This window comes from Simochromis diagramma, unplaced genomic scaffold (genome assembly GCF_900408965.1).
Source record: "Simochromis diagramma unplaced genomic scaffold, fSimDia1.1 OVJJ01000596.1, whole genome shotgun sequence".
Taxonomy (NCBI): Eukaryota; Metazoa; Chordata; class Actinopteri; order Cichliformes; family Cichlidae; genus Simochromis; species Simochromis diagramma.
The window spans coordinates 1,926,691-1,952,158 of NW_024387245.1; the positions used below are offsets into that span (position 1 = coordinate 1,926,691).

Consider the following 25,468-nt stretch of genomic DNA (forward strand, 5'->3'; position numbering starts at 1 on the left):
GATTAATCTTTGCAGCATCAGGTCAAAGTGCTAATAATCCAGACGCTGACGCCCACAAACAAATTACAACCAAATGTGAAACAACAAGTTTGATGCAGATGGCGGTGTAAACATAACAATAAAAAAGCCTCACGGGTCTTGACATCAGTCGTCTCTTTATGGCTTTCAAAGAAGGAAAGAGCTTGAGATGAAAGGCTTCCTGCAGGTTCTTGGAATGTCTTTCATTGTTTTTCCAAATGGTGACTAAAACAGAGCATTATCCAGCACATCATGCTGGAGCTTTTACGACCGTAGAAAAAAAAAAAGGAGGACTGCAGGGTCTTGACCATAAACCTCATTCTCGTAAGTGCTGTTGGTCTTAAAAAACCAGTTTCATCCTAACAAGACCCAATAACAAGTCAAATCATGTGTTAACCCTACAAATTATGGTTAAGTATTTTGGAGAGTTCCGTTTGGGTGTGGGAGGTTGTGTGTGGGAATTTTCTAATCCACTGTGAGCGTTTGTGTGAAGTGAAATGCATTTGTGTGGGCGCAGGCTTGTTTTCGGGGTCTCCTCTTCAGTGTGCATAGCTGCACGGGTGGGTCAGTTGAGGAAGATTAGTTTGCACACTGGGAAGATTAGATGCTCGATGATTCAGAAAGTGATCTGGGAAGCAGGAGGGTGAGCAAACGTGATGATAGATTCTCTCTCTTTTCTTTCCGTCTGTGTTTTCCTTTGTCAGCATGGTTAGATCGATGGACATGAACAGCTGGTGTTAACATTACAGGACATGAAAAGAAAGGAAAGAGGAGGAGAACTCTAAGGAAGTCACCCGGGACATGGCACGGAAATGGACTCTGTGAAAGGTGTACACTGTTTGTTCTCATGAGTGGCCTTCCACTTATGTCTACACTTAAGAGTCCTCAGTCCAGCGCCATGCTTTTTGGACTAGAGTAGCTCTGCACAATTCACAATTCAAAATGATCCCAATTTAATTAAACTGGGCCCCTCAGTTAATACTGTATCAGGAATAGACACACACTCACCAGACACTTCCTTAGGTACACCTGCTGATAAAAAAAAAAATCTATTCAGCCAATCACATGGCAGCAATTCAGTGCATTTAGACACATAGTCATTTTCAAAAGTCATTGTCCCGTTGGAGTTCAAACCGGGCATCACAATAATGAGGAAAGATGATTGGTCGTTAATGCCAGATGGCATCCGAGTATTTTAGAAGCTGCTGATCTACTGGGATTTTCCCACACAACCATCTCTAGGGTTTTTTGGACATTTATAGAAAATGTCCAAAAAAAGAGAAAATACCCAGTGAGCAGCAGTTCTCTGGGTGAAAATGCCTCGCTGATGCCAGAGGCCAGAGGAGAATGCCCAAACTGCTTCAAGCTGGCAGAAACTCAAATAACCACTTGTTACAACCAGGGCATGAAGAAGAGCATCTCTGAACACAAAACACACATTAAATGTTGAAGCAAAACCACTCCGGTCAGCTAAGAACAGGAAACTGAGGTTACAGTTCACACATTTCAGTTTCTATGGTTGGGTCAGAATTTGGCACAAACAACATGAAAGCATGGATCCATACCCTGTTTTGTATCAAATGGTAAATGGACTGATTCTTATATAGCGCTTTTCTACTCTCTCGGAGTACTCAAAGCACTCTATACAACATGCCACATTCACCCAATCACACCCATTCACACAAGCACTTTCTTCTAAGCTTTTTACTGCTTCCTAACTAACATTCATAGACATTAATACTCCGATGTATGTATTGGAGAGCAACTTGGGGTTAGTATCTTGCCCAAAAATACTTGGCATGCAGACTGGAGGAACCAGGGATTGAACCTCTAACCTTCCAATCAGTAGACTTGCTCTACCTCATGACCTACAGCCACCCCACATCAACAATTCAGGCTGCAGGTGGTGGCGTAGTACACTTTGGGCTCCTTAATACCAACTGAGCATCATTTAAATGCCAAACCCATCTTCTCATGGCTGCTTCCAGCAGGGTGCCACACCATTTCACGAAGCCAAAATCAAATTCAAAATGGTCCAACTTACTAAATCAATGCCATGAAGAATTAAGGCAGCTGTGAAGACAAAAGAGTCCAACCTGCTACTAGACAGGTGGACCTAATAACCTGTCTGGTAAGTGTTATTAAAAATAAACAAAAAAAAACCCCACAAGTCAACTTGTAGATGCATTCTGAATACTTTATCTTATTAACTGTTATCTAAAGGTGAGATAAGCTTAATGGTTCAATACAAACATGTACATTAACTGGCACATCTCTACTCGCTGCTTTCTCAGAACATGCACGACTGACCACATGTAAAACAGAACATCGAAGGCTTTGAAATGTTATGAGTAACGATGATTCTTGCTCAAAAGCAGTAAATTTTTTACAGAGTGGAGAGATGTTCCAGAGGACCGCTGGTTACTGTCCAAACTGACTGGATGATGCTTCGAGACAAAATCTCAAAATCTGCCTGCGCTTGGCAAATGCCGAGCGTTAATTTTCCGTGCTGCTCACACTCTCCTTCAGTGGTGTGACTTGGATTTAAGAAAAAGGGCTACAACACCTCCTACAATGTAAAATTTAAATTCTTACAGTTAATGCAAAGATTTTTTTATGTTCACAATGAGCTCATTATCAGTCCATTTCTCTATCTATTAAACTTATTTCTAATCAAACAGATTTTTCTGGTCATAAAATAAACCCCCAAAGAGGACATGAGAGTTATTTCCATCCAGAGAAACTATAATCCAAGACGACCTTGTGTCTGGGAAATTCACGGCTGATGCAATGCTACAGAAAATTAGTGTAGTGTGAATTACATCGCCTACAGCTCAGCTGGGTGTACACACAGAGATAAGACGGCATTATCAATAGCAGTCAAAGTGGGAATTCCTAACACGTGCTGCTGAGTGGTAGTTTCAGCAATAAAACTGAAATAAAATTACTGTTTGTATGGCTGTGAGTGGTTTAAATGTATTTTAATTTCGATGTTATTCTGAGGCTAAAGAAATACAGGACCTCACAGGACCATAGGATCATTTCTGTTGGGATTAGACATGCCTGCAGCTCGGCCTGCTTGAAAGTGATTTACACCGAGCCAGTGTGTCGATGCACACAGGAAGTCCCAATTCCCTGCTCTCTCACAGACAGGCACACACTTATCGTGTTCAGGGGTCCCTGGAGGTGCTCTCCAGTGTGCGTCTGTGTGTGGTCCAGTATTTACACCATGATGGATGAACACATAGTGTCAGGCTAGGATCACATGAGCCCCATGACGCTGCTCGACAGGGAGAAGATAAAAAACAGTGGGCACAGTAAGGCAGACAGCGAGTCTGTCCAGCTCAGAGGAAACTGGAGACAAAGGGTGGCAAGTTCAGTTAACCTCCAGGTTTAACTTCTAATAATGAAGCTAAAACACACTTTAACAGAAACTCAACACACTATAACTTCTATACTGCACACACTACAAAACTCTTTGTACAGATATATTGGGCAAATCCATGGACAGCTCCTTTGTTTCGTTTTTAGTTTTGGTGGTCTCTTTCCTTTGAATTTAACTCAATAAGTTGTAATTTGTCCAAATTATACATGTTCTTTCTGTATATTAGTTCTGCTTCTCAAAAGACAGGGCAGTTACCCAAAAATGATCGTCTTTTGTTGTGGCCCAGTCAACTGGTGTCTAAAAGCTCATATTTTACACCTAGACCAAAAAGTTTGCATGTGGTTGTGTGTCCAGATCAAATAATATGATGTTATTCCCACAAGCTAAATTATTTTAAGTCTTTTGACTCATTTTAGTTCATCTGGTTTAAACTGAAATGTTGAATTGATCCTGCCTGGTTGGGAAATTTATCAGTGAACCTCGACTTTGCAGTCCAACGTTGAAAGAGAGACAAATTTAAAGAAATTCAAAACAAAAGAGAAAAAAAAATCCAGGATCTAGGTTTTACTGCAGGGTAATTGTGAATTCCTCCTCAAGCTTGCAAGTCTACTCGTCATCTCATCATGAGGATAATTTAATCACTACCCAATCAATAGAATCCCATCAGCTATCACCTAATGTATCAGACCAGTGTTTCCAGCTTTTCAATATTGCTAGTGTATATCTGGATAATTAATAAGTAGGCCACGACTTCCTGTTCGTTATAGCCCAAATACAAATGCTCATTAATTTTGTAAAAAGGCCATTTATCATCTACTGACAGCAGATGGTTTTGAGACTGTATTTTGGCCACTGTATCCCTCTTTTGATTTACACATGCACTGTTTACATGCATGCAACAAAAGCCCACCCAGGTGTCGTCCATAAATACCAGTTGGAAGACGAACAAAAACCAAAAAAGCTCCCGGTACCAAAAACTGAATATTCATATTCATATATCAGTTTATTGTAACTGACTGCTGCAAAATATATGACTTCACTGGATCTCATTTGGTTTTGTTTGTCTTAATCATGAAAGCTGAGCAGAATTGTGATTTACACAAGAAGGGAGACTCAGCCAAAAACCATTAAAGTAAATGTGAATAAGCAGCAGACATACACGACTAGCTCAGGATGGTGCGCATATGCTCTCTAGTATGGCAAATAAAAAAATAATTAGCTTCAGCCCATCTGTCATTTTGTATGTGAGGTAGAGTTAAATTTCCTCCCTTTTTATGGAAACATATTAGAAGACATCCATTTTCTGTGGTGTTTGGGCTTTCTGGAGTAACCATTAGCTTATACCAGAGACCTTATAAACTTCTACACAAAGCAGACCAATTTCCCATGTGGTGTTACTCAAACAGTGAGTCTACATAGACACTGTAGTGGCTAATATTAAGCCACGTCGAGCTACTTTTAAGAGGATCTTCCATAGCTGTGACGATGGCGGAAAAAATGAGTAGTTGCTAACAAGGCCGATTACAATAATCCACTTTGGGCCGGATGCCAAGCACTTGACCCGAGGAAGTGTTGCCACAACAATGCTCGCACTCATCAGCTACAAACAGCCAGGCATGAAATATGTGGAGCAGGTCAGGAAGGGGACTTGAACGTTAGGGACAAGGTGAGGAATGTAAACCTGAGCTGTGTTGCTGAAAGCATATGTGAACATGGTGAAGATGGCATCAAAGGTCAAGGGGCTCCGTGTATAAAGCAAAGCTACAAGGAAACATGCAGGAGCATCCCATAAATGCTGCTGCAAGCTCAACACATCTCACACCTCTCTGGCCAATTTTAACCGTGAACATGGCACATCCATTTACAAAGCATCTCATATTTCACTTCAAAAGTAAAAATGCTGCCTAGTATAAAATGGCAACACACACCCACCATTCCTAATGGGAGACTGGAGTCAAACCCCTCTGGCATCAAATTCCTGCTGAGAACTTAATTAAATAATTAAAACAAACCATTGGTTGCTCCAGAAGCCCCAACGGACTGCAGCTCCACAAAATCCAAGAGCGCCCCCACGGAAACAAGATCCGCTCAAGGTCTTATAATGTGGGACACCAGCGTTGGACTGTCTGGAGGCTAGGTATATTAGAAGACTAAGTCCACTGTGAACAGAGGTGAATCTGACTCATGGCTAATGTGTCATGGCTCATCCCAGTGTTTCCTTCTTTCCGCGTCTTTACTCTCAAATAAAAGCAGCTCAGGATGAGTAATAAAGAATAGAGGTGGTTCCCATGTTTTCCTGTTGTTTTTTTTCTGAATAACATCCATGTGAATCAGACTTCCCAAAATCTACCTTGGGCTGTGTTAAATTAAGAATAATTAAAATAAGCCTTGATTCTCCCAAAAACTGGCTATAGCAGTAAACCCTATTTTGTCTGGCAAATGGAAGAAATGAATTTTACCTCAAGGACACTGGGTTTTCCACTAGCAAATACCTAGAAACCTTTAGATCTTCATGTTACAATCATCTAGCAAATATTCACACCTTGAAACACCCCATATGGAAAAGAAATAGCAAAAACTTATAAAAGACTTGCATAAGATGTGGCCTACTTCATATAGTGAATCATATAAGGCTTATGATTTACTCATGAAAGTGGCCACTTTCTCATTACTTTCATATATTGTTTTAGGAAGTATCCAAAACATACAAGTTTCATTTATATAATTTTTCAAGGGATCTTATATCTGTTTTCACTTTTGTATGCTTTTCATACAAGTTTCACACAAGACAGATACAAACTTTATAAGATTTATATATATCTTTTCCATATGGGGACCGAACACAAATTAATTTTTGCTACGAAATATAAAAAAAGCCGGGCAGGGTTGCATGTTAATATGTTGAGAAAAAAGGCCATACGGTTACTGTCACAGTTTGCCCCTGTGCTGCTTTGCCCACTGTGGAACTAAGATATCTTTTTTCAGTTTTCAGGGAAGGTCTACTGTCTGGTTTTCCCGTGAGCTGCACCGGGAGGAGGATAACTGATGACAGAAGGCAGGGGTAGAAATAGGAGGGCTGGTGTTCGAGTTACAGTCTCATTAAAGATTCAGAGGGAAGAACACAGACTATACACACAGACGACAAACAGCCTCGTAGGTGGACGTGTAACAAGACACAAACCTACGCAAGGTCTTAGACATGCAAAAATGACACGATCACAGAGGCAGACATATAATGTAGGATGATTGCATGTGCGGTACATGCAATCAGACACTGACGCATGTGTACAACAAGGATGTTCTGTACTCACATCTTAATACAAGCAGGCCATAAAAACATGGAATCAAGCATAAGCATGCAGTCATAATCACAGTTACAGAACAGGATATTACACTGAAGTACATTATTTCCTGGATACTCATCACAGTAATAAACTTAAACCTTTACTACAAAATGTAATCATGGATATAAAATTTTGACACCTGTGTGTTTGTGCAGTATGTTTTTTCTTCATTATCTTCATGGTCATCAGAATCTCTTGTGTTTGGTGACACATGATGTCCTCATGTTTCATATCCTTCAGATGTTTACTTTTTCTAAATTTTAAACCTCATGTGTCTATAATGTAAATGTTTGTACAACACCCAGGGTTTTCCCACACATACAGATTAGACTGTGCCAGAAGTTGAGCATCTTTGCTACCAAAAAGGACTGATATCGCCTTGCTCCTGGCACGCAAACAGCAAATACAGGACTTCAAAGCCAGGTGCACAGTTCCGAAAAATATGTAACTGCAAAGATACAATTCAGGGTTTTATAGTAAAAGTTTATAAAGAAAGACTAAAAATTCTCTGAGCAAATGGAGAATTTTCAGTTTCATAAAGAATCAGGATAAGTTGTGGAAAAACAGTATGTCTGCATAAAATAATCATAGAGGGTATGTTTGTAGACAGACAGGTCTGAAGTTAAGGAAGATTGGGGGAGGGCATGATAGAAAGAGTATAAAAAGCCATGTTTCAGAAGGAACTGGGTTTCATGGCAAGGAATGTGTCATCATAAAGGAAGGACTTCAAAAGGATAGTGTAAAAATAGGATCCTCAAAGGATCAACCAACGGCAAACAGCTGTGAACGTCACTCTGGAATTAAAGTTCTTTTCCTCATTTTGCTGTAATAAACCAGGGATCTTTAAAGCAGAGTTGAGAAGTCTGAATAGACTAGAGGAAAACTAGGTGTTTTTCTGTTCTGTTTTGTTTTCTAATTTAACGACAACCCAAGAAAGCAGGAGGGAGTCAGCTGCTGGTGTAGAAAGGTTTGCGGCAGTAAAAACATCTACCTGAACGCCAAAGACAAAAGCCAGACCTGCCTATCTGCAAAAACTGCTAAAGGCAGGCGGGGAGAAGAAGAGAACCTGTAAGCCTGCTCAGAAGGAAGACGATAGCAACACTTAGGAAAAAGCGAGACATGAGCGACGGAGCAAAACGGAGTTTTTTGGAGGGAGACTTTGATATAGGCTGCAGGCTTAATGAGGACACAACCCAGGAGCCCCTGAGCAAGAAGCCAAGGGCTGAACTGGGAGCAAGTTATCTAGGCTCCTAAACCTACCCCAGTTTACCCCCTCTATTCTGGAACAAGGAAAGATGCCAGTGAAACGGAGGAACAACCCACAGGAGGGGCAAGAGGAAACAAAGATAAGAGTCAAGCCACATCTGTCACAAGCTGAAAAGGCAGGGCACAATAACCCAAGAACATGAATCAATGGGACAGATAAGATGAGGAAACAAAGTGAATGCTACCACAGAAGAGTAGGAAAACATCTTTAAAATGCCCAGTTACACGACAGTGGAAGCTGTCTTTAGAGATGGAGCAGGGCGTATTAAGTGTGGACTTACACAAGTGTACGCTAAGGATATGCCAGATACCCCACCATCTGTTTATGGTGACAGACCAGCCACAAGTCTCTTGTGGATGTCCACCCTTCAAAAACTGAACCAGTGTATCGGCAAGCTATAAGGAATGCTCCTTACATGGATGAAATGATGATTCTTGATCAATCAATGGGAAGCTCATCTTAGGAAGTTACTTGACCCCAGCAATAGTTACTGGCAGACGAATACAGCCTTACACAGGAAGTGGAAGACGAGGAGAATATCCACCTTTTCACTCCCTAAGTGCAACCGGTGATTGCAAAGAGGGAGTGTCAAAATGGGCTGACGTCCCCAAGCCCCTGCCACTTATAAACCACAAACAAGCGGTTTAGTATGGAGCCATAATATGAATATTACGACTCAGAGTTCTGAAATCCATTAAACTGATGATGACTTTGTTTAAATTCAATAATCTATAGTAACAGTTTATAATGAAGGTAATGATTCATTGAGAAAATAAGAATGTGCAATTTCACAGTAAATAAGGATAAGCTGTAAAAAACAGGAAATGTGCTTGAAATAATCATAAAGGCCAAGTTGAGACATGTCTGCAGTTAAGAGCGGAAAGATATGATAGAAAGTACATGAGTAAACTGGAGTACAGAACTGGGAAAATCAGAGGATCGACCAATGCCAGCTCTGAATGGATTGCTGGAATTGAAGTTCTTTAGCTGATTTTGCCAAAATGGCCCAAAGACTTTAAAGGAGTGAGGCTGTATTGGCCATGCAACGTTTATATCACTCTCTCCAAATGTAGTATTAGATATCCAGTCTCAGTTCTCTTGATTAAATTTTATTATGATGTGCCTGTGATTTCTTTCTTTGGCACTTAAACTTGCCTTTTGTTTAAGCCAGTAAGCCAGGTGATCCCACCGATCGAGTAATACTCTCAGAACACAAACTCTGGCCTTTTAAATGGATACCTGGTCCAGACTTCCTGTATAGGGACACCTGAGATATTACAGGTACGCGTGGTTGTAAAGAAATTATTAAATATTTTTCTGTTTTTTCATTCAAGTATTTTGTGACAAAAAATAAATGAGACATGTATTCAGTCGCATTTCCTGATCAACTCCGTCTTCCTGCCCTGCAGTTGTAAAAGCAGCCCTAAGCAGCCATGGAGAGCGTTACACATTTCCAGAGCCAGTCGATCCCAGAGCAGAACAAGGACTACTACTGCCATATTCAACACAGTGAAGCCTGAGTACATTCGACCGCCAGAGAAAAGACACACTAGAAAAGCAGCTGAATGATATCCAGGACAAACCTGGCCAGGTGGGAAAGAAAGCATGAGACAGGAAGGAACAAGGATAAATGATTAGCTTAACCTACAAGTTATGACCATGGTGATATCCACAATGTAATATGGCGTTATTTTCAAGGACAGTGGGGAAAAATGCTAAAATGAGTCACTAAATATACGGAAACACAGATTTTCAATGCATTTCCTTATTTTTATACTAGCCTTAAAAAAAATAACATAAAAGAACCAAACTCATTGACCTGAGTTGTTTTTTTTCCTCCCCACAAGAAGTTAAGTCCTCACAGGTTGTTTATAGACTCCACATCATCAGCACCAAATGCTTATATAGTCATGTCATGTTTTGATTGCATGAGGCATCCAATGTGACCTTCTTAAATGCACACAACAGCAGAAAACAGTGTGTGTGCGATATGTGAGCTCAAAATGATTCATCTGCATCCAGTTCAGTGTTATTGAGGTCAGCATGTGTCACTCTTATCTAGAAAAACAATATTGAATAGAAGAGAATAGAAAAAAATAGCCCTTTATTGTCATTGTACATGTTCAATGAAACTGTGGGTGCTTCATGCTAACTGTGCAGGAATAAAATAAGGATGGAGGACGGTGCTTGCCTACCAACTATACAGTGACTACATTAATGTTTATAGCAACTAGAAAGATGGAAACATTTAAGTTAAATAATTTTACTGTATTTAAAGGTAAATTAGTAGTTTGAAACAGATGTTATAAAGGTATATAGCATCAATCATCCCGTTTCCACAGAAGCTAAAGCAGACAGCAACCATCAGGGAAAACGTTCTCATCAGTTGCGTGCCTTTGGTTGGTTAATGTTTCCGTTCACCATCCATTTCTTAAAGTGTTGGTGCCGGTTGGTTTTCTCTAGAAAGGGAAAAGGGAAGGGTGTGTGTAGGTCTAATTGAGCTGCACCTGGTTGAAAGGCAGCCAAATTAAATGAGCTGTCGTTTAGTCCTAATACCCCATTCAGGCTTCAGCTGTATTAGTTTGGCTACTCTTTCCAGACATTTAAAACAAAGACTTTACATTGCTCAAAAATTTAAATAGTACAACACTTTTATATATTATTTATTTAAATAGCATATCTCAGAAATCTCAGGCCAAAGTATCAACAAGTTACACACTCAACTGTTTGCGTGTCCGATGCACACGCAAGCTCATTTGAGACAGGAAGGTTAAAAAGTGAAGCAGGAAATGGTGATCAAGCACGATCAAAGGAGGGGTTGACAATTACAAGCCCATGTGTGCATATGAAAATGAGCATGCATGTGCGTGCAGCAGTATAAAGTGCCAACCGATATCACCAGCAACAGCTGTAGTCGCCTGTCCGAACTAATAGCAAAGCAGGAAACCTCTGAGATTTTATCTTAATAATCGCACAAAAGTTCTCTTTCACTTTTTAAAAAAAAATATATATATATATATATATACACAACCTCAACAGTACTTTCAGTTTCAGCTATAAAAAGTGAAAATTTATTGTGATGTAAACAGAAACTAAAGCTCTTGTGGCAACAGGCTGCGGTTTGAGTGTGGGGAGAGGTGTTGCTTATTATCATCAAAAAGGCATGCCAACAACACAAAGGTGAGAAACCCAGCCTATTCAGGGCATAAGAGCTGTCAAAAGGTCATGCTCTCCCATGAATCGGCCTCTTTGGTAAACGTGAAATGTAGTGGCCTTGTCTTTATGTAACAAACTGCACATCGAGTATCTACAACACCTGCATTTTTTTACTAAAGTGTATCAGCAAATGCCCAACATTAACAGAATTTCTTTCCCCCATCAGCATTTACAAATAAGGATCCTATTCATGAATTTAGAGTAATAAAGCTGCCAAAAAAGCTTCAGTGTATTTCAGTTTCCACTCTACCCTCAGTTTTCTGACTTGGGTATTTAAAGCAAGAGAAAAGGTCTTTGTGAGGGAAAGGAATGGAGTAACAAATTAGTTAATGGTAGAAGATAAAAAGTAAGAAAAATATAGAACAAAAAAAGTATACTGTGTCCTCAACATTGTCTGAAAAAAGTAGTAAGAACTAAAAAGGAACTGGGCGAGCTCGTCCTTAACCTAAGCTCTTTCTCTTATCCTTCACCTCTCGTGCAATTTTAAAGAAAGATTTATTTGCGTTCCTTTTCCACTGCTCCAGTAAGATTAACGAAATAGAGCCCTGTAGCTTTTGCCTAATCTTACAAACAAACAAACAGACAGCACTCATCACATGCACCTTGGCGTCAGCAAAGACATAAGCAGGCACTCTCTTCAGCTGCTGTACCCATATGTCTTGAATTGTTGTCTTTCACTATAAAATCTTTATTTGTGTTAAGACAATAAGACTCAAGAGACCAAACAGCAATCAGGCACAGCATTAAAACCACTGCCAGGTGAAGTGAATAACATTCATATTCTCTTTACAATGCAATGATGTGCTGAAAAACCTTGAGCCTTAACCCACAGCGAAGCACTCCCCCATCCGGATATTACCACCTGCAACACCATAAGAACTGGACAGGACCAACTTGAGGAAGACAATAAAGACTATATAGTTTTATCTGGGCCTTTAAATTCCCAGATTCCAAATCCGACTAAGCAACAATAGGACGGCTACTACCGAATAAAGGCTCCACTCCCAACACCCCCGTGTTAGACACAGCAGGAAACATTCAGAGATCCTGTGTCCATGACCCAATGGATAAGTTGCTTTGGTGGTACAAGAAGAACGTGCACAAAGTAGGCAGGTGGTTTTTATGTTCTGGCAAATCAGTTTCATGTTGGGTTTCACTTGCCCAAAATGCAATCCACAAAAGCAGCATTCTCCCAAATCTTTTCAAAGGATACTCGGTTATTTTAACCCGGTGCATTAGCTGCATATGTGGCATTTGTGGCTCTACCTTGGTTCTATCTCAGGAAAATGAGGACTCAAAAAGCAAGCACATATTATGGCAGCTGCTCACATAAATATGATTTATACAAATGCTTGTCTGAATCTGAAATGAACCACTTGGAATGAGTGGAAGGAATGATCCATTTGTTTCTTAGGTTTAACTTGTTTAATGTCATTTGTTTTTTAAAATGAGTCACATACTGAGCATGTATCCTCACAGCTCCTTAACAGATCAGCCTACCAACAAATGACTGCCTTGCAAGCAAATGCACAAGAACCTAACCGTGACTCTGGCAAAAAAGGAAAGCGCCCTAAGCGCAGGCTCTTTAAAGCAACACTATGGAAAATGGCTGGTGGTTTAACGCTCCCCTTCCTCTTTTACTCCCTACCTTGCAGAAACAAGGCTATAGAATCGTGCCCACTGTCTGACCCACTTTCCATGACAGACGTAATCTCCCTGCACAAACTTCAGCCTGTTTACCAGCCCAGGGGAGTGTAAGCCGGACCGGGCAGAGTGTGCCAAGCTCCTCACACAGCGGGAGGAAAGCTGCCGCTCAGCTGTACCGACGATTACACCCGCTGAGCTCATCGGCCCTCTCTGATAAAACTACACACCACAGGCACGTGCACACTTAAAGAACGCTGCAAACACAAAAAATCTCCTCTCAGCACGAGCACACTGTATCATTAAGGTTTAAAAGGGTGCCAGCACACAGATGTTTGGCAAGTGGCTGAGTGGTTGGTTTGAAACTCAAATATAATCACTCAATGCAAGGATCCTGTCATGATTGGCAGCTTTAATTTGTCTGAGTGAATGTGCAATAAAAAGGCTTCTATACAGTTCACATAAACGCATTCATTCAATTTGTCCACTTATCTTCGACAGTCTACTTATCAGGCTGTCTTGACAAAGTAATACAACAATGTAGCGCTATGTTGTGCTGCTATGTTTTAAAAATGTACTGTAACAAATCTCCTGCAGCAGTATTTTTCAGATTAAGTGCAAAACACACCCAGAAAAAATATGTAAGATATGTAGAATTTTCCTTTTAATTGTGAAAGACTATCATTGATCGTCGCACTAAAGACGTTTTGTCAAAACTATTTCTGAACATTTGCTTCGTAATGACAACATTTCATCATGCAAACAGGCTTCGGGAATCCAAAATCCCTCACAGAAACAAAAATGCGTTACCAAAACTGCCATAAAGTCAACTGCTCATAACTTCAAATATTGAAAGCCACTTTTAAAAGGCCGATAGGGGGTAAGCACATTAGTAATTCTGTTGGTGTTTAGCACAGTTTCATGGTGCTACTGAAGCTGTTCATCTACAAAATCATGCTAAATATTTAATTGAAATTAAAAAACGTAAACATTTTAGATGAAAAGGATTCATTCCTTTTTTTTCCAGTCCAGACCGAGGCGAGACTGTGAGGCCTCCCTGTGTCCCCACAGACTGGGTAACTAAGGATACAGGCAGCACTGAACCTCCATTAAGACATCAGAGCTGCACTCCCGTCTGACACCGACAGCTCCGATTTCCTTCCTGAAATTGAGACTCTAAAGCATGCTGAGAACATGAACACACACTCGGGCCTGTAGCCAACACACCCTATGTAAATGTGCAAACGTGTATATGCAATACTTGCACTCTCCCCCTCTGTTACACAACAAATCCTGGCCCAGTAGAAGCTGAAGGTTCCACAATTTATAGCAGTGATGAATTGCAGGATTCTTATGCAGGTCTGCACTGTGACGCAGGATTAGGGATTAGTGAGATAAGAAATCAGATTTAACTCTGGATTTTCAGCGTTGCAAAGCAGTTCGCTCCTTTTCCTCTGTTATGTTCAGGGGATCGATAAGTATAAAATCACCACCTACTGACCAATCAATGCTCTTGGAAACAGCATCCCCATTCCTTGGAGATCACTCTGGCTTTGGTGCATGGATAGTTAAAAAGTCTTTATTTCTATAAGTCATCAACAAATGACAGCAATTCTCAGCTGAGAGGACTTGACTTCTTGTTTCTTTTAATTCCATATATAATGTAATAATAATATATTTATATAATAAAGTTTACTAAAGATTTACAAATGATATTCACCAATTTGAACCTTTTTTTTTTTTAGTTTGTTCTTGTCTTGTCCCCCTACTGTCAGGTCTCAGTTGAAAAAGCAAACATTAAGCTAACATAAATTCAGTGGAGGACAAAATTTTAATTGTAGTCAGACTTTATTTGGCAATGACATTGAAAGCATATAAACTTACACGACTAACAGTCGACACTGTTCTTTAACAGCTTAATGCCTGCAGTAACTGTTTTGCTTTCAAATTCCTAATACTTGTTGAATATTTGTCATTCATCAGTGTTTCTACACACTTTATTGTGAACATGTCGAAAAACCTGTGCTGCTCTACGTGGTCGGTTATCAGCATTGCTACAATATGAAGACATATTCTGAGAACTGTTTAAATCTTCTTCATAATACAGGGTCTGATTCTAGACACCAGATCTAGACGTGTTTGGTCAATGATACAAACCCATATTTCCCAATAACACTGTGCACAACTTATATGTTTGCAGAAAACTGATTGCAACAGAGCACGTTATATACACAACACTTTTCGCACCATGCATCTGTAGCTAGAACTCATTGAAAGCCTACTTTCCTGCTTTCTTTTTAAGCTTAAATTAAATAAAAATGTGATAGAACTATACAGTTTATAATTATTTGAATTTCCTATTCTGAAACAAATTTTAAAAAGCTGTGGGGTTGGTTCAGTGACAAAATTAAATGCACTGGCTGCTACAACTTGCCAACATTTCCTCATTAGAGTTCACAATAAAAGGCAGACAATGGAAGTAAGATCAGGGGCAGATGGTGTTAATGCACGTCTCTCCTCTCTGTGACATTTCCAGAAAGGGGAAGGGAAGTGGTGAGATCCACACCAGCTACCCAAACCAGACAGAAAGGAAAAAGAAAAAGAGATGAGGAGAAGGGGGGGGAGACAGAGAGGTGAAATGAGATGGGAGACAGAGAAGGAGAGGAGGGGGAAGTCATTAACTCGCAATCAAGCTCTGGGAATGGCAAAAGAGTCCGTGCATTTGCTTAATTCCTTATCAGGCAATGTACCCTTTCTCACTCACCCCTCCCCGTGACAGGTCAGCACCCAGGATGGATGGGATGTAAACTAATACCTGCATCTCTGAAGCCTGCATTGCACACAAAGATACAGTCAGCCAATGCCAAGCAGAGAGCTGTATCTTAGCGAAGCTGCCTCTGATTTCCACTTAGATAAACACACAGTCAAAACAGGTGCATATGTGTGTGCGTCTGAGAGACAAAGATCAGCGCTCTGCAGCTGCAGCACTCCCTGTCATGACTTTACTCGCAGAGTAAGTGAGTGAGTGAGTGGACATTACCAAATGAGGTAAAGTAGCGTTAATGAAGGAGCAGTTCATTCCCGGAGCCGTTTGCAGAACAAAGACAGTTATTAGCGGGCAGCAGGATGGCTATTGTCGCACTACACCCGCTGTTTTAATTATCAAGCAAAGTCAGGTGGCCTGCGAACTCACTGCGATATAAATGATGAGGTCCTCTTATTGTCCCGAGCCTGCGGTCGGTCTCAGCTGCTTAGCCTTCCAACCAACTTGCAGAGGCTAAGGAGCTAGCTATCGTCCCACCGGCTCAGAAGGAAAAAACAAAAACATAGAAAAAAACGGCAGAAGATTTCGTCCTAATTTCTCCGCGTCTTAGCTGCTTAAAAAAATAAAATAATAATAAAAAAAATAATAAAGCGTATCACGTAGGAAAAATAAATAAAATGGAAGCAGATTAGGGTTTTTTGGTATTTGCTGTCCCCTTCCAGGAGTCGTGAATGGCAGACGCTCACCGTAAGAGAAAATATCCACGGTGCTTTCTCTTTATTTTAAATGACAGCCTCTCCGCGGTGCGCTGTCCTTTGTTGTGAGCATCTCAACGTAAACACGGAGCCGACCCGTTCTGCCCGTTCTCCGCCTGCGAGCGTGCGCTGTAGGCGGGGACAGGGAGAGTGACGCCGCCGCACAGCATTCTGGGACTTGAAGTTTTACCTCCCCCAACTTGTACGAGACCTGTCAGGCTTTTCAGTTTACACAATTATTAGCGTAAGTTAAAGATATATATATATAGCAATATTTCAGGTTTACAGATATTGGGAATGCAGATAATTTATTTCTTGTTAATTTATCCTGGGTTAATTTATCCAGTTATATGAACTGGACGGGCAACAAGGGCGATAGGGCGGCCTTTAGCTCAAGTAGCATTGCTTTTCCATTTTCTTTTTTTTTTAAAAAGGAAAGATTATTTACTTTGTTACTCACACAAAGCTGAGGTTATAAATTATGATAAGCAGCAAGACCCGTTAAATTTACACATAGGAGTAAGGTTCAGTCCTATGATTAATAAACCTATACACTAGGTCAAAGTTAAACAAAACATAATTACAACTGAACATGGATATCAGACTTAGAGAGAAATCTAGTCTCAGTTACTAAAGTGCAGAAACCTCTGTCTTTGATTGCAAAGCAGGAGACAAGCAGGAGAGACATTATCTCTAGTTCCTGGCGTGGAAATATGAAATCACCACACACACACACACACACAGACACAACAGTTGACTGTTAGCGCACAATATCGTCGCCGCATTTCCATTTGTTTTGAAATTTTTAAGTGAAACTACATCATACGGACAAGCATACTGGGCCACCAACACTTTACATGTACAGGAGCTGCTTGGTCATGTAAACTCATGCCATCAAGGTCCTGGTGCACAATTTTTGTGCTGATGTTAATGCCAGAGGATTTTTTGAACTGTGTGAAATATGTGCCCCAGCAGCTGGCAACCCCGCTCTTTAACTTTACATTGTCTTCCACTTGGTGCCTGAATTTCACGTTGCCATAATAACACATAATCGATCATGGAATATCTAGGAGGGAAGAAATTTCACCAAATTACCTGTTACAGTACCACACACGAATTCAGTGAGCTTTTTAAAATGGCCCATTCTTTCACTAATGTTTGAAAAGTTAGAATGCATGGCCAAGTGCTTGATTTTATACTGATTGCTGCAGAAGCACTAAACTACTATTAACCAAATAATTAAGTTAATCTCAAGATACAGTAGCTTATCTGCCTTGTGGGTCTTTTCATTACCAAACTAACATAATTTACCATGACCTTTAACTTTACCTTTATGGACAGGTTGGACCCCCAAGACCTGTCCATAACATTAATGCTGATATAGATACTGGCGGCTTAGACTGACAGATGTTCTGACAGGCCAGTGTTTGCTAGGCCTCAGCTCCCCTAATTCAAGACAGTGAACTGGACAACACCACTGTGTTTGTTCTGCTGGTGACTTTAAAGTATTTTTAATGGACTACTTTCTAATCCAGATCTGCTAACTTCTGGCTTTTTTTTTTTTTTTTACTTTGCTTTCTTTACTTTATGTGTAAAAGCCAAAATTTTGGTGGCTAAATTGCTAACTGGCTAAATTGCTAATGGCTTCAAGATTAGGAATATAAAACCAGTGGCTCAAGCAATAGTGGCTGCATACAGCTATGATATACAAGCTATGGTCTAAGACTATACTCATATAGTATACTAACTCTTAGTATACTAACTCATACTAACTCTTTGTTATGAAGGGGAAACGACCATACACAGTTTGTAGGAAATTCAGAATAAGTATAGAATAATATATCAGTTAAAGGTGTGTCTAAAACGATATGTTTTATGAAATAATATAAAAAAGGGGGGGAAATGTGAAACAATTTACATCTATCTATTTTTTAGCCACTTATTTATCTCTGCTGCCACGAGGACTGATACAGGACATCTCAGTAACTCTTTAACACCAAGCAGGTATGCACGTATGCCTAGCAGAGAGTCATCTGTTTTCTCATGTTAATGAGATCGTGTTAAATTGTCATGTTAACCGTTTATTTCAACTGTTAACCTAGGAACAGTTGGCAACAGCGGCACCACCATGCTGTTTGACAATTACATGTAACTACTAAAGTTACTTCCCAGCATTGCTGCTGATACATTGGTACAGCTGGCCGTTAAAACAAACAAGGGTAATGATGGCTCGTATCTTTCACATTATGTACTTTTGCAAAGCCTTCTTAATATCGCTGCTTTTAAGAGTTTGGTAATGCTCCAAAGTAGAGTTTCAAAATAAAACCTTTATATTTCAAACATATGTGCGTGCACAAGACTCACGTAGTTCATACAAAGTAGGATTATAAGTATGAGTTATATGCATGAGTCAGTCAAGTAGTAGTAGTAGATCTGGAAAGACTAGTTGACTTTCATGACACTGTATTTTAATTATGCACTCACTACAGATGTGGTAATAGATAATGGTAATAGACTGTCTTAGTAGGCATTTGCACTGTCTCTACTAGAATAAATGCACTGAAACTGAAATTATTTTTATTAAAAAAGTAAAATCTTCTTTTAATCCACATTTGGATGAAATAAATGCTCACATCTAATAAAAATAAAGTAAAATGATTTGATAAAGACCAAAACATTATGAGGTTCTTTTGAACACCAGCTATTCTGCTTTGCTGCCTCTCCCCTTTCACGTCAGTCTGTGAGATTCATGTGATAATAACTCTGTAGACATGCTGTACATGACTTCACTTTCAGTGAAAACACCTTACATACCATTTTTTAAAAGCTTTATCCTGGGTGGAGCTAACTGGAATGAAAGTTGTGTTACTGTCTGTCTTGCTGCCGCCGTCATCTTTGTCTTTATCTCCACCACGCTGCATGCCATCTTTTTCCTTTTTCCTCCAGTTCGTGAGTGTGTGAGCATAAGCGAGTCTGTGGGTGTTTTCCAGAAATCATCTTTTTGTTTTAGAAACCAACTTAACAGTTTTTAATGTGGTGAATTATCGGCTTTGTGTTTGTTTTTGTTTGAGTCAAAATATTTCAGTATCCAGGACATGGACTCAGTCAGTGGAACGAAACTTTTCGGAGCTGTTTGCGTAACGAGTCTGAGCTTTTTCAATGACAAAGCTGTCATTGCACACCTGAAGCATTAATACAAAGCTTGTGTTCCTGTCTAGTTTCTATTAGAGCCAAGCCAGTATGTCTTGATTGGGGATAAAATAGTGCATACACAGCACCAGGTATGCTTATATAATATGTGGATCCAGAAACTTCAGCAGACCCATTGGTTTTTGTACAATGACACAATGTTTGTTTAACCCCAGCCTAAAAAAAAGCTGGGACACAGTTTAAAGTTTAAATAGAACCAGAAAGCAACGATCTGCAAATAATATAAATCTATTCTTTATTAACAATAGAAAACATAAAATATATCAAATCTTTAATGTTGAAACAAGGAAAAAATGATCTCATTTTGAATTTAACGGCAGCAACAAGTTTCAAAACTAAAAGGACAGGGCAACAAAAGCCTAGAAGTAAATGTTACTGATAAGCAGCGCCTGGTGGATAATTTTGCAAATAAATAGGTTAATTGGCAACAGGTTAGTAACTTGATTGGGTCTAAAAAGAACATCTTAGGGAGGCAGAGTTTCTCAAGGTGGGCAGAGGTTCACCATTCTGTACAAAGACTGGGCCCAGACATTGTGGCATCATTTCTGAATAATGTTCATCAATGTAAAATTGTGAAGAGTTTGTCATTGTTTGCAGTTAATAGCGTTAAAAAAGAGGTTCAGAGAATCTGGATAAATATTTGCACAAGGAGGCAAGGCAAAAAAACCCCATACTGTATGCCTGTGATGTTCAGGCCCTCAGGCAGCATTGCATTAAAAACAAACATGATTCTGTCGTGTAAGTCACTACATGGGATGGGAGACATTTTCAGAAATCATTGTCTGTCCATTCACAAATGCAAGTTAAAGCCATATGTGAACATGATCCAGAAATGCTGTCGTCTTCTCTGGGCCAAAGCTTATTCAGAATAGGCTGAAGTAAAGTGGAAAGGTTTTCTGTGGTCTTTGAAATTTTCAGTGGAAAACATGGAAACCATGCTCTCGAGACCAAAGTGGAAAGGATTCATCCGGCTTGTTATGAGCGCTCAGTATAAAAGTCCACATCTCTCATGGCATTGGGAGTGTATTAATGCCTATGGGATTGGTAGTTAGCACATCTGCTCCCATCCAATGACCTGTTTTTTTTAGGGAAGGCCCCGCATATTTCAGCAAGACAATGCAAAAACGCATAATGCAGCTATTAAAACAGCATGACCTCATACAAGAAGAGGTGGTGAGCTGGCCGGTCTTCATTCCAGAGTTTCAACCAAATAAAAACATTTGGATGACACCAAAAAATGACAAAGAAAATCATGAAAAACATTTTACATAGCATCCCAACTTTTTTGGAATTGGGGTTGCATGACTGCTATAAATATTAATGTATTCCTCTGCCAGTTAAATAAACGAGGAGCTTGTGACTGAGTGACAGAGAAGTGGAGAGTTTTTAAGTACTTGTTTTTTAAATTATTTTTATTATTATTTATCCCCATGTATGTGTTTCCATTTGCGGTTTTTGTCTTATTTGGTGTTAATGTCTGTTTTTTTAGTACAGTACTTGGAAGATTTTCTCCTATGGGAGAAAATACAGTAACCCTATCTTATCTTGTCTCCCATTTGTTATGGCCATGTGGCCCAGTTTGTAAGAGTCGTCCTCTGTGATCTTTCAGGCCTTTTGGTGTTGTTAAGTTGGACAGTAAATTAATTCTCTTCTAAGAATGATCTCTCATAAAGCTTTTGTTATATATCCGATAGGTTTATTTTGGTTTTCCTAACGATGGCTTCCTTCTCTTGCGTTGACATATCCTTGGACCTTGTTTGGAGACTTCCAGTAAACAGCTACCAAATGTTTGTTCTATACTTGGAATCTTTCAATGATAAACAGCAGAACTCAGCAGGTCATGGAGCCCTTTGTCAGTCAGTTATCTAAATAATTTGGAGGACTTTGTTATTGTCCTAACACTTTAAGACTAACTGTATCTTATTGTAGAATTTAGCAACCCAGTAGTCAATGAAAGGATGGGAATTAGAGCTAGTTTTCTGAAGTGTAACTGACTGATGTTATCTCATATGAAGATAATATTGAATAATAAAAATAATAACAACATAGTCATCAGAAAGCATTGCAGCTTAAGTGAAAATCTGCTACTTTTCAGCTGCTCCATCACTGACAAGGGGGCGCCACAGCGGGTAGAACTGCATATTTGATTTGGCAGATGTATACGCTGGATATTACATTTGTTTTTTCGCCAAATTATTTAAAATTGCTGAGTCTGCATCAAATTATCAATAACCTTTGTCCAAAAATTCACTCCCTGTACGGAAATCCTTGAAAATTGCTTTCCTCCATACTGAAATGTATGCACATGTTCTTAAACCATTGATCCAAATTTTGTTGAAATCTGTTTGACAGTTATAATAGAGTGTGGAGGTGGAACGTAGAAGTAAAGTGTATAAATCATCTGACCCATATATAAGAAACAAGCATGGTCGTAATAGCCTTAGTTTAATTATAGCCATGACACACACAACAAACATGTGGTTCCTGTCTGTCTCTCACATAGTGACTGTCCAACGAAGGCAAAAAAAAAAAAAAAAAAATGCAACCAGCAAACAAAAACACTTAAATCCCAACTTTATGCTTGAGAACTGCTGGTGAATACAGGATGTTATGTAACATTTCAGAGCTGTTGTTCATCACTAAACATCGCTAGATCACATCATTAATCCACAGGAAGGAAACTAGTTTGGTGGCTCAGACCAGTTTCAGCAGATATGTGAAAGGTACAATTATTCTAACACATAGTCGAAGAGGATCAGTTCATATTCCACTTAATTAGAAAAAAGAATAGTTAATAATGACGTACGTTAGAAAAAACATTTTCCCAAACCTTAAAAATTAACACGTAGGAACAAACTAAATCTCACTGAAATGACCTTTTCTCCTTCAAAGACTTGGGAAGTGAAACCACACCAGATGTGGTGCAAAAAAAAATGACTGCAATACAGCCCCAGCTGTGTGTATATAACGCCCAAAAGATCAGTCTTACCAGAAGACCTTCATGTTTTTTGATGATGCTTGGATGTATATAGTTGGATAGAGTGGGAGACAACTCATTCAATGTGAGAATGAGTGGAAAAATCAGGGGAGGCCAAGAACACGTTAAACTGAACTCAGCTTTGCTCACACACACACATCAGCACAGAGACAGACTTATTTTTATGCTGCTGAGACGCTGTAAAACACACACTTACGTTTCCTAATAAAATACACGCCTGCTGCTCCACTGGATGCCAGGAGTGAGTAGTGGGCGTTGTGAGCTGAAGTGGTTTTCAACGGGCTTCAGAGACTGAAAGAAGACTCTGACTTTAAGGCTTTGACTTAAGAAGAAACCATGTGTGCAGTATGCATGCACACACACACACATAGACACACACTTCCATACACACACCTTGCATAATCTTTGCACACATTTTAATCAGTGTTTGAACCCTCCTGTTTACGTTGCTACGGTTACAACACCAACACTGCTCCTGGTCGTTTCCAGGGTTGAAAGCAGCAGACACACCTTCCTTTGATTCCTCGGGTGAAAGCGCTTCAGCCAGTTCATTTCACTCGGTATGGATGTTTTGACAAGTGCGCCTCTGTGCAGGAGCCAGTGGGCTGCACTTCTGTGTAAAACATCAGGAAATCATGAAAAATGTAGACACACACTTGTGGCGCATATGGTTGGATTTAAACCCTTGGGGTACAGGTGGATCCTGCCGTTACTTATGTGTGCACATGGTAAAAAGCCTCGCTTGAGTCCAAAATGTGATATTAGCTTAAAGTTATATACAGAATAATGCCACAGTTATACCCTGTATAAGTATTTAGTAACAATTTTACTACTCAAAACTGGAGGACGGACATTTTTGAGAATGTATTAACGCAGTAAACCACACAGCAAGCTGTATAACTTGAATTAATTGCATTAAAAATGTTCCAAAAGGCACTTACGTCCACAAAATGAAACAGCTTGCAGCGATGTGGCGGCCAAAGAGTGAAGAAAGCCAAATGTACTCGGGTCCTTGACCCGAGTATGAAGGAGAACACAGAATAGCACTGACTGACATATGACACGGCAGTAAATGTATTAGAGGTTACCTAGGCAACCATCAGCCAGAAAGTGATGCTTGACGATGGAACAGCTTCCTGTGTGGACAGGGTTTAATACCACAATTGTTGCTGAGACTCCCAGTTTTGTCCAGAACAGATTAACAGAGGTGAAGCCAAGCAGACATCCATCAACCACAGCTCCTAATAACGCTAAGTCTAAAGGAACTACCCGACTTTGGAGCTGGCCTCAAGTGGCCAGTAGAGGAACTGCAGTTTTTGGAGCTTCTGAGCTAGCTTTATTTTTCAGCCCCTGAGGTTGCTGCTTGGTAAAGAATTAAGAAATTTTAAATCCGGATTTGACCCGGATAAATATTTTTTTTTAAAAAGGATTTAAAAATTAGGAAAATGCATGATAAAAAGAGCGAACAAAAAAAAAACAACTTATAAAAAACTTATAGTAAAGAAAACTTATTTCTTCCAGCATCTTTGTACTCTGCACCATTGTACATATAAATATACTATACATGTTACTATTGTCTGTGTCATGTTGCTGTCTGAACCAGAGCCCAGTTCCTTGTATGTGTACACATACTTTACCAGTAAAGCTGCTTTTGATTCTGATTCAGTTTAAAGAGACCGTTTGAAGACAGTTTACATGAAGAAATGAGCAAAACCAAAAATCTGACTGATATAAATGCAGGCAGTAAGAAACTTCGATAAGCAATACAAAAAATGATGAGCAAGTGATTAAATAAAGATGATACCAAATAAAGACAGAGATGAACAAAACAATGAAACACTTTAAATAAGCTCTGATTTTTAACTGTAATGAGAGAAGAAAAATGTAGTCTCCTGACCTCTGCTTCTTCTGCTGGTTGAATCAGAGACGATGGCTGCTTTTTTACTACAGAGGATTTTTTTTTTTAAAAAGTACATTTATTGGCGTTTATACTTAAGCGTCTCACCACGACTAATCAAGTGCAAGTTTCACTAAACAAGCATAATGTTGCTGTTTCTGTGTTCTGCTACTGAATGTTTTGACAGAGTTTGACCCCGGCTTCAGGTTCATGACACAATCTGGGTGTTCAGCCTCTATCTTGATGCTGTTTTGGAAACAAAAAGTGGATTAAAATAACTTTTTCATATGTTGGCCAAAAACTTATTTTGGCATCAATCTCCTCAGTTACAGCCACATAAACATATCTGTTTCCGTCCTTCCTTAATTAACTTGATACACAACCTCAGAATGATCTAAGCGCCCTAAATCTGAGCAAAAGCATCTGCTCTCATCCCATGTGATGCTGACCGTGGACAAAGTGTGTGGGATTGCACTAAGGCCAGTCTGTTCTCAGGGAGCATTTTATCCTTTGTTGTTGTTGTGCGATCAGACCAAAACATAGCAACAGCTGGGCTGTGTTCAGCTGCACAGGGCTGCATGGAGAAGTCTTCACTAGTGTGACAGGATTATGTGATAGAAACATGCTGTGCTCATGGGTAGCCAAATATTAAATAACACTACTGTCCCGTGTTTGAGGGGCCGGGCTAAGCACTGTTGTCATGCTGCCATGGTGACAGTAACCATGCACAGGGTAATGTTTACAGAATGTTTAGCATATCACAAAGCAACACATAGAGTGAATCAGTGTGTGTGCGCTTGTGTGTGTGAGTGTGCTGGTATTACGAGACTGAGGACTTTTGTAACTGGTAGGTTTCAGAATTGCTTTGAGTGTGTGTGTGTGTGTGTGTGTGTGCTTTACTTTGTGTATTTGACTACCAAAACTGAAGGCGATTGCTCATATTGTCAAAGGATGAAGTGTGGAATTGGCT

At 39.7% G+C, this 25,468-nt stretch overlaps 1 protein-coding gene across 3 annotated transcripts in view; it reads right to left on the reverse strand.

Annotated features, from left to right (window-relative positions):
* The window catches only part of peli1b (pellino E3 ubiquitin protein ligase 1b), a 64,378-nt gene that overhangs the window by 34,010 nt on the left and 4,900 nt on the right, over positions 1-25,468 (reverse strand). Inside the window, exon 1 of one of the 3 annotated variants that reach the window (XM_040000915.1) lies at positions 16,068-16,493. The exons of 1 other annotated variant lie outside the window; for it this stretch is intronic. The gene's annotated coding sequence lies outside the window, so the exon portion shown is untranslated. Of the gene's footprint in view, positions 1-16,067; positions 16,494-25,468 lie in introns of those variants that run through there. One more of the 3 variants, XM_040000917.1, reaches the window with a different exon arrangement.